Source organism: Solanum lycopersicum, chromosome 10 (genome assembly GCF_036512215.1).
Source record: "Solanum lycopersicum chromosome 10, SLM_r2.1".
NCBI classification, from domain to species: Eukaryota; Viridiplantae; Streptophyta; class Magnoliopsida; order Solanales; family Solanaceae; genus Solanum; species Solanum lycopersicum.
In genome coordinates this window covers 22,910,789-22,924,487 of record NC_090809.1, presented here as the reverse complement: position 1 = coordinate 22,924,487, position 13,699 = coordinate 22,910,789, and the positions used below count along the sequence as shown (strand labels likewise).

The window sequence follows — 13,699 nt, the reverse complement described above, 5'->3', positions numbered from 1 at the left end:
GCCGAATTCTTAGCTGCATCACTTACGACCATTAAATTTATTATTTACCCAAAAGACTCATTCTACTAATAATTAATTCATAAACATTTATTTATCTAATGACTCATTCAATCATTACATTTTTTTATTCCAAATTAAGGTATGCACCGAGGTACAGTAAAACCACACTATACTAACATTTCATTAATTATTTAATAACCTCTCTAAGATAATATTCTCTAGTTCAAATTTGGGACAACAGAAAAAATTAATCATTTCGATAAGATAATATATTTTTCGAAGACTCCTATATATAATATGATTCCATTAATATTATAAATTAATAAGTCTTAAAAATATAAATTTATTTAAGACAATTTAGTGAAATATGATTTTATTCTGTTATGTTTTTTGTGAAAATTTAAATCTAGTTGAAGCTCATATCTAACTTTTCTTTTTGCATACAAAAGTTTTGGTGTTTTCTTTTCAAAGTGCATCATATAATATAAATCAATAAGTTCATCCTTAGGCGTAGCTGGTTCCAAATGTACTGTATCATTTTCCACTTTATCATCAACATTACTTTTTTAACGACATCCAAAATTTCTTCAAAGATGTGGACCTTTGAACATGCATCATTTTCACCCATCCAATAGGTTATTAACGCCCATTTTATTGCGGTAGCCGAGATCATTAACCATGAACTCAAGTTTATGAATGACATTTTCTCTAGTGGGTTGATTTAAATTTGTGACAACCCAAACCATCGTGATTGGCACCCACACGCACAACCCGGTGGGAGAACCGTTACGACCATCAAACTAAAGCAGGTAATCTAAAACTAAGGCAATTAAGTTACTGAAGCAGGTTAAATAACTAAGTTAATTTCCATTACTAAATAAAGATCTAATAACTAAACTAACATTGCGGAAGATAAACCTTAAATGTAAATGTCAATGTACCAAAACTAGAAACGATAACCAAATCTACCAAGAATTTTCTAGTAAACTATCTAAATAACTAAAACAAGGTCTCGGTAAAAAATGGTGGACATAGACTAAAGAGAATACCATGGTAGCCAGAAAGATGTGGCTCACCCTCGAACTCGAAGTGTTCATCGATCTCCTAAGCGAGGTCTGTCAATAGTTGCTCAAAGATGTGCTGTACTCAACAAAATAAAAGCAAGTACATAATTAGTACGCCAACACTGTGTGCTGGTAGGATCATGTGGTTATCCCACTAGTGAAACATAAATAAGAAATTACAACATTATAACACGTGCATAAATATCAACATATTCAATACTATCATAAGAATCAACATCACAATTCACATGCTTTTAAACATAATTGGTCCTCGCAAAAAAACCAAAGTTCATCCTTATGCGTAACTGGTTCCGAATGTGCTATATGATCTTCCACTTTATCATCAACATTATTTTTTCAACGACATCCAAAATTTCTTTTAAGATGTTGACCTGTGAACATGCATCATTTTCACCCATCTAATAGGTTATTAATATCCATTTTATTGCGGTAGCCGAGATCATTAATCATGATTCTAGTGGGCTGATTTAAATTTATCACAACTCAAACCATTGTGATTCGTACCCACACGAACAACCCGGTGGGAGAACCGTTACTACCATTAAACTAAAGTAAGTAATCTATAACTAAGGCAATTAAGTTACTGAAGAAGGTTAAATAACTAAGTTAAATTCCATTACTAAATAAAGATCTAATAACTAAACTAACAATACGGAAGATAAACCTAGAGTCCGAAAGTCAATGTACCAAAACTAGAAACGATAACCAAATCTAACAAGAATTTTCTAGTGAACTATCTAACTAACTAAAACAAGGTCTAGGTCCTAAATGGTGAACATAGAGACTAAAGAGAATTTCATGGCATCCCCGACAATGTGGCTCACCTTTGAACTCGAAGCGATCACTGATCTCCTAAGTAAGTTTTATCAACTGTGAAGTGAAAATGCCCTGTACTCAACAAAAATAAGAGCAAGTACAAAATTAGTACATAACCACCGTGTGATGTTAGAATCACACGGCTATCCCGGTAATGCAACATAAACAAGAAATTACAACATTATGACGCATTCATAAATTAAAACATATTCAGTATTATCATAAGAATCAACATCACAATTCACATGGTTCAACACATAGTTGGTCCTCTCACGGAACCCAGAGTCAAACTGTTAGCATGCCAAAATGTGGAAATCCGATGCAATTTTTATGCCGGAACGTGGCAAGCGATCCAGTTAGCATGTTGAAATGTAATAATCTGACCCAAGTTAGAATGCTGGAACGGGGCAGCCGATGCCAATCACACATCACATTAACACATCAAGATCACATATTAAATTCATGATTTCGTGGTATCGATATTCATATATCTCATTTCAACATCTATGATCAATATTGCAATATGCATACATATACAAGTATCACAACGAAGCAAAGAAAGTGTATATCACACAATCATGAAATCACAACCTTCACCTACCTCGAAACATGCTTGAAACCCTACACATCTTGATCCTTAACTTTTTAGATTCTTTATAATTGTTCGTGTTCTACATACAAAAATTCATATACGGAAATTAATAATTAAACATTAAATTCCCAGAATATTAACAAACTATGAACCCTAGTGTAATACCTCTAAAATGAATTAAGTGAATCTATAGCCTAATATGTTTTTAATGAGTGTATAAGGTCCCAACATGGTTTATAATGTTGTATTGAGGCAGTATCTAAAGGTTTAGGTGCATTGCAAGTCAAACGTCAAGGGACGACTAAGACGTTCGACGACTAGCCACCTGTGTTCCTCATGTGTGTTTATGTGCTTATATGTGTGTGTAATGAACTTATGAGGTACTTATTTGAGTTATTGTAGTATTTATAGGCAGTTTTTAAAGTTTTATGAAGTTTGGAGGTCAAACATCCAAGAACATTCTTGACATTCGAAAAGTTTGCCTTGAAATGACATTGTGTGTCTTCGCATGTTTCGTCGAGTTTTATGTGTTCATTTTCAATGAAAATTAAATGGGAGGTCCTAAACTTGTATACAATCATATTCAAGATGGAAGCGTCCACACAAATATCACCATGGACCAACTAAGGGTCCTTGAGGAAGGACCCTTCGTTTGAGCCAAAGGCTGTCTAGGCCAGCCCCAATCGACTTAGGCAATGGACGACCGGTAGGCTGGTCGACGCCCTGTCGTTGGTGGCGTTGGTCAAGACTTAGCCTAGTGAGATCAAGCTCCCAATGGATAGTCTCTGAACAAAACAAAGGCTAGACAGGACGGTCTGTTTGTGAACAAACGGTCCGTCGATGGCTAATCATTTGTGAGACCTGCGATTCGACTCCTTCATTGTTAAGTGAAGGGGTGAATTGGTAAATTAACTCCAAGTCCAAATAATAGTTTTGGAAGTCACTTAGGGGTATTTTAAGTATTTTAAGTGGATATATAAGTCCTAAATACCTAGATGAATTCATTCTTCCAGATAAAAATCCCAAATTCTCTAAGAAATTCCTTAGAACTTCATTGAAGCCAAAACTCAAGGAAGAGCATGGATTGGAGATTCGATTAGTTATTCTTCATCAATTTCTTAGATTAACATCATTGAGGTATGGTTTTTATCCTTGAAACTCTATTCATCAAGGAGCCCAAAATTCAAAGAGATATCTAAAGTTTTCTAAAGACGAACTTGTCCATTTTTATGATCTATCCATGGGTTCTTGCATTAAGGTTTTAAATAATTTTATATTGATTGTGTTGTTGTTTATTAGACTATTTTAACATAATTAACCTATGAACCCATTTAATTCATGAACCCTAGTTTTTGACTACTTTGTGGTTGACTTGATATTGACTTAATGCTTATGAATTCTACTGTAGTTTTTTATGGGCTATTGAATGAAGTAAGAATTGTATTCAATTGATGCATAGGATTTCTTATACTGATAAATCTATATTTAATTGACCTATATTCATTGAGTATTAAGATTTTTGTATATTGATGATAATGACCATGGGTAAGGGCTTATTAGTACTAAATTGGATGGTTTAGGTACGGATTGAAGTGGTTAGAATGGATTGGTGGTACGATGCCCTAATTCTCTTTATTTTATGTAATGAAGGTGTTGAATTACATTATGATTGGTATGTTCCACTTATGGTGGCGGTTCTATGTACTTTACTTGTGCATGATATGGCCTTGTCGGCGCTACTTTATGTACTATGATGATCATGGCCTTGTCGACAACTGCTTGATTTTCAATGATGATTTGTGTAGTTTATTTATGTGAAGTATGCTCGTTCATATTCATCTACTTGTGATTAAGGTGAAAGTATGTGTCCTTCTATTGATGTTAGGGGACACTACTAAAAAACAGATTTTAGTGACGGATAGCGACAAACAATATTTCATCACTAGATAACGACGGATTTGTGACGGAATAACCATTTTGTTGGGAAATTAATAAATGATTTTTTGATTTATAATATAGCAACAATTTTGCAACGAAATAATCTGTCACTAAACATTAGCATGAAACTCTGCCGCCTAATTTTCGTTACGAATTTAGTAACAAAGTAGTGGTGAATAATTTAATTAATATTGGGCGACGGAATTAGTGACGAAATAAAGGTAGCTAAACTATTAAATATATTTTTATAAAAATTATATTATATTTTTACGAAAATATCGTCGATATATTTTTTATAAATATATATATTTATTTCAAAGCGACGGATTTTAGAAGCTGTCACTAATTCCATTGCAAACACCAGTTTTATATTTCCACTACTCTCATTTAACCTCATCCGTCGATCATGATTCATGAAACTCCAAGAGTCAATTTCATCCGCTCATCCAAATTTTATCAATGGTCTCGATTGAAGACCCTTGCTTTTCTATCTCATATAAAAGACCCTAAATCCCTAATTTTCTTCATTCTCCTCGTCTCCACTCCAAGTACGTCACCAGGTACTTTTTGCCTTCTTCGCCGTTCTTCTTCCAGCCTTTGAAACCTAGAGAACGAGTAGTGAAAAACCAAGGTGAGATCCGGAAGATGCACAAAGACCACCAGCGAACCTCCATTGTTGGTAGCAGCTCTAAACGGCAGCAATCAGGAGACCAGGTGGTCATCGTCCAGCAACATTAGTAGCACAAAGATAGCGCCACCAGTTGCCTCCCTTTCCGGCGAAGAATGACTGCAAGATTAGCCACACGCAGCGAGCAACGATGGTGAGCACCGGCAGCAGCCAGCTCCAGCGAGGAACATCAGCAAACGCTGGAGAGATCGAGCTGAAGATAACATAGCAGATCCAAACGAATAGCCACCTCCAAATTGTAAGCAGTCTTGTTTTATAAATTAATTTACCTTTTTATCTATGAATTTCTATTTTTCTCTTTTTTAAATTTTCTTTAAGTGCTTAGAGTCATCTCATCTGTATAGCAAGAATGTTGAATTAGCGGTAATCTTTTTTATTGTCCTAAGTTCGACACTTTCTAATAGTGTCAATATTATTAACTAAAGTATTGTATTGTTACCTGCAGAGTAAAGTGATATTTTCTTAGAGAGAGACTCCTAATTAACAATCTGAATAATAAATCCATTTGCTACTTTGTTTAAGAAGAACGACCACTATTTTGCTTATTGTTGTGATTTTCTTAAACCAAATCATTATAGTAGTGTGGTTAGCACTGCAAAGGAGTTGAGTCTTTTAGTGTTTTGTGGTGCTTAATGTCAGCAAAAGAGTAAGAGAATAAGTCTGTCTCTACTCCACCCCCTGTTGTAACAGTTTACTAAAAAATAAGAACTCACCTTCTCATAAAGAGTAGAATAGTGGATTGATTAGTCATTGTTCAATCCTCCTTTAAAACTATGGATTGATTATGACATTTGTTTTAATATATATATATATATATATATATATATATATATATATATATATATATATATATATATATATAAATTATAAGTATTGTCTCCTAACCTATCATTAGTGGAAAAGTTAAAGGAATTACGAGATCTAATTCCCATATTTTTAAATTAAGCCGACGCGTTCTCGGGAGTACCACCTACACATGATTTTCAAAAGGGATTATGTATATTTATATGTAAATATTTATGTGTCTATATGCAACTTTTTTTTTAAATCATCTTAAAAATATAAACTTTTATTATTTTTCTAAGACCGACCTCAAAATAAAATTGTTTCTACGGTGGAGGAGCGTGATTAACAATATTGTGGCATCATCCCTATAAAGAAACAAACATTTTTTTTATATAAAATTTTCTATCCAAAATTTGTTCATTTTTCAAAACTTTATTCTCGCACATCTTATTCTTGTTTGGTGCGGCATAGTAAAATAAATTGAGCCAACTTCTATATCTTTTGTGCATATTATGTCTTCTCGTTTATCTCTTTATTAATTGCTTAATAATTGCAATATTTTTTTATCACATAGATCGAATGCTAAAATAATTAATAATTGATGTAATCTTAATTGTTTAGTAATTTATTTGGAGTAGCTTGAAATAAAAAAAATAAGAAATTTATTGGCTTATCTATTTGTCTAATTTTTATCTCTTCACTTATCTTTATAATTAATTAGTATTTGTTGTGTTTATTATTTCTATCATCTTTTTAGCATGCTTAAATAGTCAATTGAAATAATAACATGAACTATTTGTTCAATTTGTTCATCACATAGTCTCGTATATGAAAAATAAATAAAAATGAGCTTAATTATTTATTTGTTGCTATCACCTAGCCTTGCATGTTAAATTAATAAAAAATAATAAAATAGTCTTAATTGTTTTATATTTGTTATCATTTAGCTAGCATGCTAATTAATAAACTAATAAATAAGTGACCTTGATTGCTACTTGTAACCCCCACATAGATTGCATGAGATATGGCCAGGACACAAATTTTTGGACCTCGAGGGATGCCTAACACCTTCCACTTGAGTTAATTTAAACCCTTACCCTGATCTCTGGCTCGTTGACCTTAGCTAGACTTAGTTATGTTAGATAAGTGCCTTAACACACCATAATTCGTTAGGTGGCGACTCCAAACTCAAAATCCCAAAAGAGTTGTTAGGGCATGCACAAAACCAATTTTTATGAGAAAATGGGATGCGACAAACCTTAATTCCATCATTCTTTTACTTGAAGGATACCATTAAGGCTTTAGACTTCAACATACATAACCTTACCACTATGTTCAAGGTTTCACATAAAGAACTCTCTTAACATCATTTAAGGTCACATGTCATTCACACACTCAAAACTACGAGACTTTAGCATCCTAAGTCAAAATATCACATATTCATATTCATACAAGTATCAAGTAAGGGACACAAGTAAACCAAGACAAGACACCACATACTTCACCTTCACACACACTTCTAGTCATTCTTTAAGCAGTTAGGAATAACTATTATCATCTTTAAGTCATCATACACACTATCATACCATCATCAAAATAATTATTATAGACTTATATAGTCAAGTAGGAACAACCATGTATAAACCCTAAGACTAAACATAGAAGCACATAATCATAGTCTATATGATTTCCTAACATATATAGAAAGAAACATACTTTCACATTTCTTCACATATATATAGATATGATCATATTTTACATAAGTCAACTAAACAAATCATTATGAACTTCAAGTAGTGTCGAAAAGGCCATGGTCATCATATTGCATAAAGTAACTCAGACAAGGCCACATCAGTTAACATAGCTTCGCCACCATAAGTGGACCATACCAATCACAATATTATTGAAGTCTAATTAACATGAAATAAAAGGAATTAGGGCATCATACCCCCACTCCATCTTACCTCTTCGATTCCAAAACTAATTCATCCAATTCAATACCATAAGGTCCTTACCTATGGTAATGAACATCAATTCATTACATAAACTATAATACTCAACGAAATATAAGTCAATTTAAAATAGATTTATCAATATCATACAACCTAGATATCAATTGAATATAGAAATCTACACTAGAATTTATAAGCATTAAGTCAATATCAATTCAATAAGCTTAGCATGCAATAGATCTAAGAGTATTCATTACTCAATTAATAAAATTGAAATATCCTATATACCATACATACATAAACTACACATGAATCAAAAGACCATATCAATATATACATGAATTTATCAATCTCAAAGCCTGACCACATAACCCATATTTTAGTCAAAGTGAGAGATTTCTAAATGTCAAGGGTTCATGGAAAATTTCATCCGAGAACATCAATTATACATAAATTTCATCATATATAAAGATTTGGAAACAATTTATGCAAGAACCCAAGACTTAGAGTAGAAATTTGACTTTTTCATCTCTTTGAAATCATTGAAAATCATATTTTAAATTGGATCTAAGGTGATATGAAGACTTAGATGTAGAACTCCCATGACTTATTTAAAGAAACCAATGAAAATTAAAGAAAAAACTCCATTGCAGAACCATCTTCAAGCTCCATCTTTACTTTAAACTCTCATGGAGGATTTTGGAGAAACTTTAGGAGGGAAGGGGTTTTGATTTAGCTGCTAGGGTTTAAATGAGAGCTTAATCACTTATATAATCTTAAAATACCCCTAAAAACCTAAAAAAACTGTCCTTACATTTTATAAGACTTGGGATGAATTTCCCAAAACCCCTAAATCTTAATAGAAAACTACTAGATTTTCCTGCACCATCGACACCCATACAAACTGACTGTGGTCTCACCCACACCCCATCTTGGGATCTAGTGGGTTGCTTCAGAAACTCCTCAACCTGCATGCAACTTTTCCCCATCAACAGGCCTCGCCTGGTTGACTGGCCATCGTTTGGGTCAGTCGATTGTCACTTCATGTCAGTGTTGAGTTCCAAGTTGGGGTCCTCCTTTAGGGCCCTTTGTGGGTCCTACTTAGAGTCGTAACTAGAGTTTCCACCCTAAATATGTTTTTCTACAAGTTAAATACCTACCATATGAGTTTCATTAAAAACAAACACGTAAAACTCGAGAATACATACATAGACACACAAGGTCGTTTCAAGGCAAACCTTTCGTCCGTCGTGAACGTTCTTGGACGTTTGACCTCTAAACTTCACAAAACTTGACAGACTTCCTATATATACCATAATATCTCATTTAAGAACCTTATAACATCATGAATCACATATAAACACATAAAACCACATATAAGTACATAGGTGACCTAGTCATCGAACGTCTTGGTCGTTCCTTGACGTTTGATTGCAATGTACCTAAACTCTTAGACACTATCTCAAACCCATATAATAAAACATTTTAGCACCTTATACCATCATTACAACCATGTTTGGCTCTAGGTTCACCTAAGTCATATTCGGGGTCTTAAATCAATATCTTTTTATTTATTATTTTTCTTAGTGAGAAGATCAATATTCATACTAACACCCTTCATCAAGTTGGAGGGGACGATAATACATCAACCTTTCTCAATAAGGTGTGATGTGGAGGTCAAAGCAATGATTTAGCAAATGATTCATCAGGTTGAGATGAAGATCGAAATGTGAGAAAGTGAATGAGTCCATCGAGGAACTATTGGCGTACAAATGACAATCAATCTCAATGTGTTTTGTACATTTGTCGAAACAATGATTTTTTCACAATATGAATATTTCCGTATCTATTAGAGTGTAGTGTTGTTATGCCTCGTATTTTTTTATACGTAGTGCACATCATGATCTAGTAGACGTAAGTCCGGGGAATGAGATTTTATTTTAAGTTCCAAGTGATTAAAGAAATATTAGGCAAGGATGTTAATTCCAAATGTGATATTAAGTATGATTTGGCTAATGTAAGTGCCATTAACTTTAAGTGAGGGATTAATTAGTGGCTGATTAGCATTAATTTAATCTAGTGGGCCCCACCACTCATAATTGGTGGCTGATTAATATTTAATCCAGTGGGCCCCACCACTCATAATTGGTGGCTGATTAATATTTAATCCAGTGGGCCCCACCACTCAAGGCAAAAATTAAAAAGATCAGATTATGAGCTGGCCTTAGTGGACAGCTGTAGAGGGGGGCTGCCTCCACTTCATACTATTAAATGAGGTGGAGAAATCCACTCTATACTAAATAAAGTGGTGAAATGCATTGCTGCATATCATCTTCTTCTTCACCACTTGTTTTAGGCAGCCTTGGAAATGGAGAAACCAACCCTACAACTCTTGGCCAGCAGCTGCAAATAATTTGGTTAGTAATCTCCTTGTTTGGTGTATTAATTATTTAGAATACCTTTGTTAATTATCCATTAATTTTAAGAAGGGGGCGTGAGCAGTAGCTTAGGAAGTTTGTTTTAGTTATTGAATGTACTAAGTGTATGAATGGAAACCATAATCGGATTATTAGTGGTGTCGTGTTGGTGCTTGGGCTGTTTTGATTAAAGCAAACTGCGGGAAAATTCTGTTTTGGCATTATGTATATGTTAAATGTGATTATGAGTATATACTCCAAAGGATGAATACGATAACGTAGATGCGTTGCGAATTATAAAAAGAGTTATCGCTCGGTGTGTCATTGCTTCGCTGCTATGGTTTCCGAGACGGAACTGTTTAGGGGAGGTGGCTGTTTAATATGATTCGTTGGGTTATATGTATTATTGGTATTGCTTTGGATAATTTGGATTGTTGTCGTATTGGGACGAAGTAAGGAAAATAGGGGAAGTGCTGCCGAATTTTCGTTAGATTATTAGCTAGCTTACAAGAAAGTAAAGCGCGATGTTTATCTAATTGCGGCACGATTGTTGCTTGTTATAGATTAATAGCTTGAGCAGTAAATATTGGACGTGCGGCCCGATTATACGGTATGTAACGCTGTCCCTTCTTTCTTTGTTTGGCATGACTTTCAAAAATAAGCGAATAACGGACAGGTTTGATACTTACCTCTAGAGCGTCTAGGTGACGTATATTCTTGCTTCCACAATTATTCCTCTATATATCGGCTATGTCTAAGGCTATGATGATCTCTAATATCTATGGTAGTGCTTCTTAGAGTCATTGAGATTTTACGTTTCCATATCGTACTAAAGGTTCATAATCTTGATAAAACAATAATCTTTGGTAATACTCCTTGCTGGTTCACGTTGATTATTCTATTGAGTTATAAGAAATGATTTTAATTGCATATGGTTGCTCATAATATTCTGCTCATGCATAGAGTCATTTATCATTTCACCGAGTCCCTAGCCGGGTAATGTTCGTGCGGAGTTTCTTGCATATGTCACCGAGTTCCTCACTAGAGGGCCGGGTATGTATATTATATATATGATTGGTGATGAGGATGGTCATGATGATGATGATGACGGAGATGACGTGATGATTATTTTGTCGAGCCCCTTACTAGGGAAGCTAGGCACCTTAAATGTTAAATATATGCATGATTTTCACTTAAAAGGGTATATGTGTAGCGATATTTTGTTTCGACTTGCCATATTAGTATCCTATCATCTTTACCTTATGCTTTACATACTCAGTACATTGTCCGTACTGACCCCCCTTTCCTCGGGGGGCTGCGTTTCATGCCCGCAGGTGTAGACGCACAGTTCGGTGATCCTCCCTCCTAGGATATCTACTCTGCTGATTGGGAGAGCTCCATTGTCCGAAGCCCAGTCGTTTTGGTACATAACTCTTTGTGTAGTCTTTTGCTCGTCTATGGGTATGGTGGGGCCCTGTCCCGTTGAGTTTCACTACTGTACTCTTAGAGGTCTGTGGACATTATGTGGGTTGTATATATATGTTTTGGATAATGGTCTGGACATGGTTTGTTTGGGATGTCCGCTTGTACAGGGGCAGCCTTGTCGGCTGCGTACATCATTGTGTATTGTGTAGTGGCAGCCTTGTCGGCTTATGTATGTTATTATGCTTTGAATAGTGGCGGCCTTGTCGGCTCGCGTATGCTGTTATGGTTGAATGGTTATGACTCCTTATGAGACAGGTCCTCTTTATATATATATATATGACGTTGGGGTTGGGTTGATTTGATTAAATTCCATATTGTCTTAGCTATTAATTGGTATGAGTCTTGGGACTTATCTAGGGGTGAGGGTGCTCCTCCAGCGGTATGGGATGAATTTGTGGAGGCTTTCCAGGGCCACTTCCTGCCTCCAGAGATGAAGCGAGCTAGAGTCGATAGATTCTTGCGTTTGAAGCAAAATGGCAGGAGCGTTCGAGAGTATAGCCTCGAGTTTGATTCATTGGCTAGGCATGCGCCAACTATTGTGGCTGATATGGCAGACAGGGTACATCGTTATGTGATGGAATTGGATCGTTATCTAATTGACGGTTGTTTGGCAATGACTCTTCAGCCACGTATGGACATTGCTCGGGTGCAGGCATATGCACAGGGGGTAGAGGATCAGCACCGGGGACGTCAGCCAGATAGAGATTATAATAGAGGTCAGCATAAGAGGGCTAGATCAGCAGGTTATCGTGACGAGTTTCGAAGCGGGCAGTCTCGCAGCATGTTAGATTTTCTTCCCAGCCAGCATAGAGTGCACCCCCACGTTTCATGTCTAGGGGGTTCGATCATATGGGATATTCGGAAGTTGGTCAGAGCTCTAGGGCGTCAGGGTCACAGATGGGAAGGGGTTTGAGCCAGTCGAGGCCACCTTTGCCTCGGTGTTCTCGCTGTGGTAAGTCTCATCCTGGGGAATGTCGTTGGGCTACATGTGCGTGTTTTTCTTGCGGCCGTCAGGGCCATACTATGAGGGAGTGTCACCTTAGAGGTAGTGCAGGTGGTATGGCACAACCTACAGGGTCCGTTGCTGGTTCATCTTCTTCTGTGGCTATGCGCCCTACGGGGCAGGGTATTCAGGCGCCAGTAGGCCATGGTAGAGGACGTGGTGGAGCTTCCAGTTCTAGCGGTCCCTCGAACCGTATATATGCTTTGACTAATAGGCAAGATCAGGAGGCGTCACCTAATGTGATCAATGGTATATTATCACTATTCTCCCGAAGTGTGTATGCATTGATAGATCCAGGTTCCACCTTATCATATATATCTCCCGTTGTTGCTAGTAGGATCGGAATAGAGTCTGAGTTGATAGAAACATTTGAGGTAGCTACACCTGTAGGAGATTTTGTCATAGCTACGCGAGTATATAGGAATTGTTCAGTAGTTATATATAGTCGTCGTACCGTAGCAGATCTAATAGAGTTAAATATGATTGAGTTTGATATTATCATGGGCATGGATTGGTTGGCTGCTTGTTATGCTAATGTTGATTGCAAAGGAAAGATAGTTCGATTTCAATTTCTAGGGGAACCGATTATAGAGTGGAAGGGAAGTACAGTATCGCCGAAAGGTAAGTTCATTTCATACCTCAAGGCCGGGAAGATGGTTAGAAAATGCAATATTTACCATCTGATTCGGGTGCATGACATAAAGGCAGAGGCACCGACTCTTCAATCAGTCCCGGTAGTTAATGAATTTCCCGATGTATTCCCCGAGGAACTTCCAGGCCTTCCTCCAGAACGGGAGATAGAGTTTACTATAGATGTACTGCCATATACCCAGCCTATATCTATACCTCCTTATAGAATGGCACCTGCTGAGTTGAAAGAATTGAAAGAGCAATTAAGGGATTTGCTAGAAAAGGGCTTCATCAGGCCTAGTACGTC

The 13,699-nt window shown here is 36.0% G+C and overlaps 1 long non-coding RNA gene across 1 annotated transcript; it reads left to right on the top strand.

Annotated features, from left to right (window-relative positions):
* The first annotated feature begins 10,054 nt into the window (after positions 1-10,054).
* On the top strand, positions 10,055-12,011 carry LOC138339029 (uncharacterized). The gene is made up of 3 exons (XR_011212041.1): positions 10,055-10,274; positions 10,838-10,884; positions 11,609-12,011. It is a non-coding gene; the product is annotated as an uncharacterized lncRNA (long non-coding RNA).
* Positions 12,012-13,699: the final 1,688 nt, after the last annotated feature.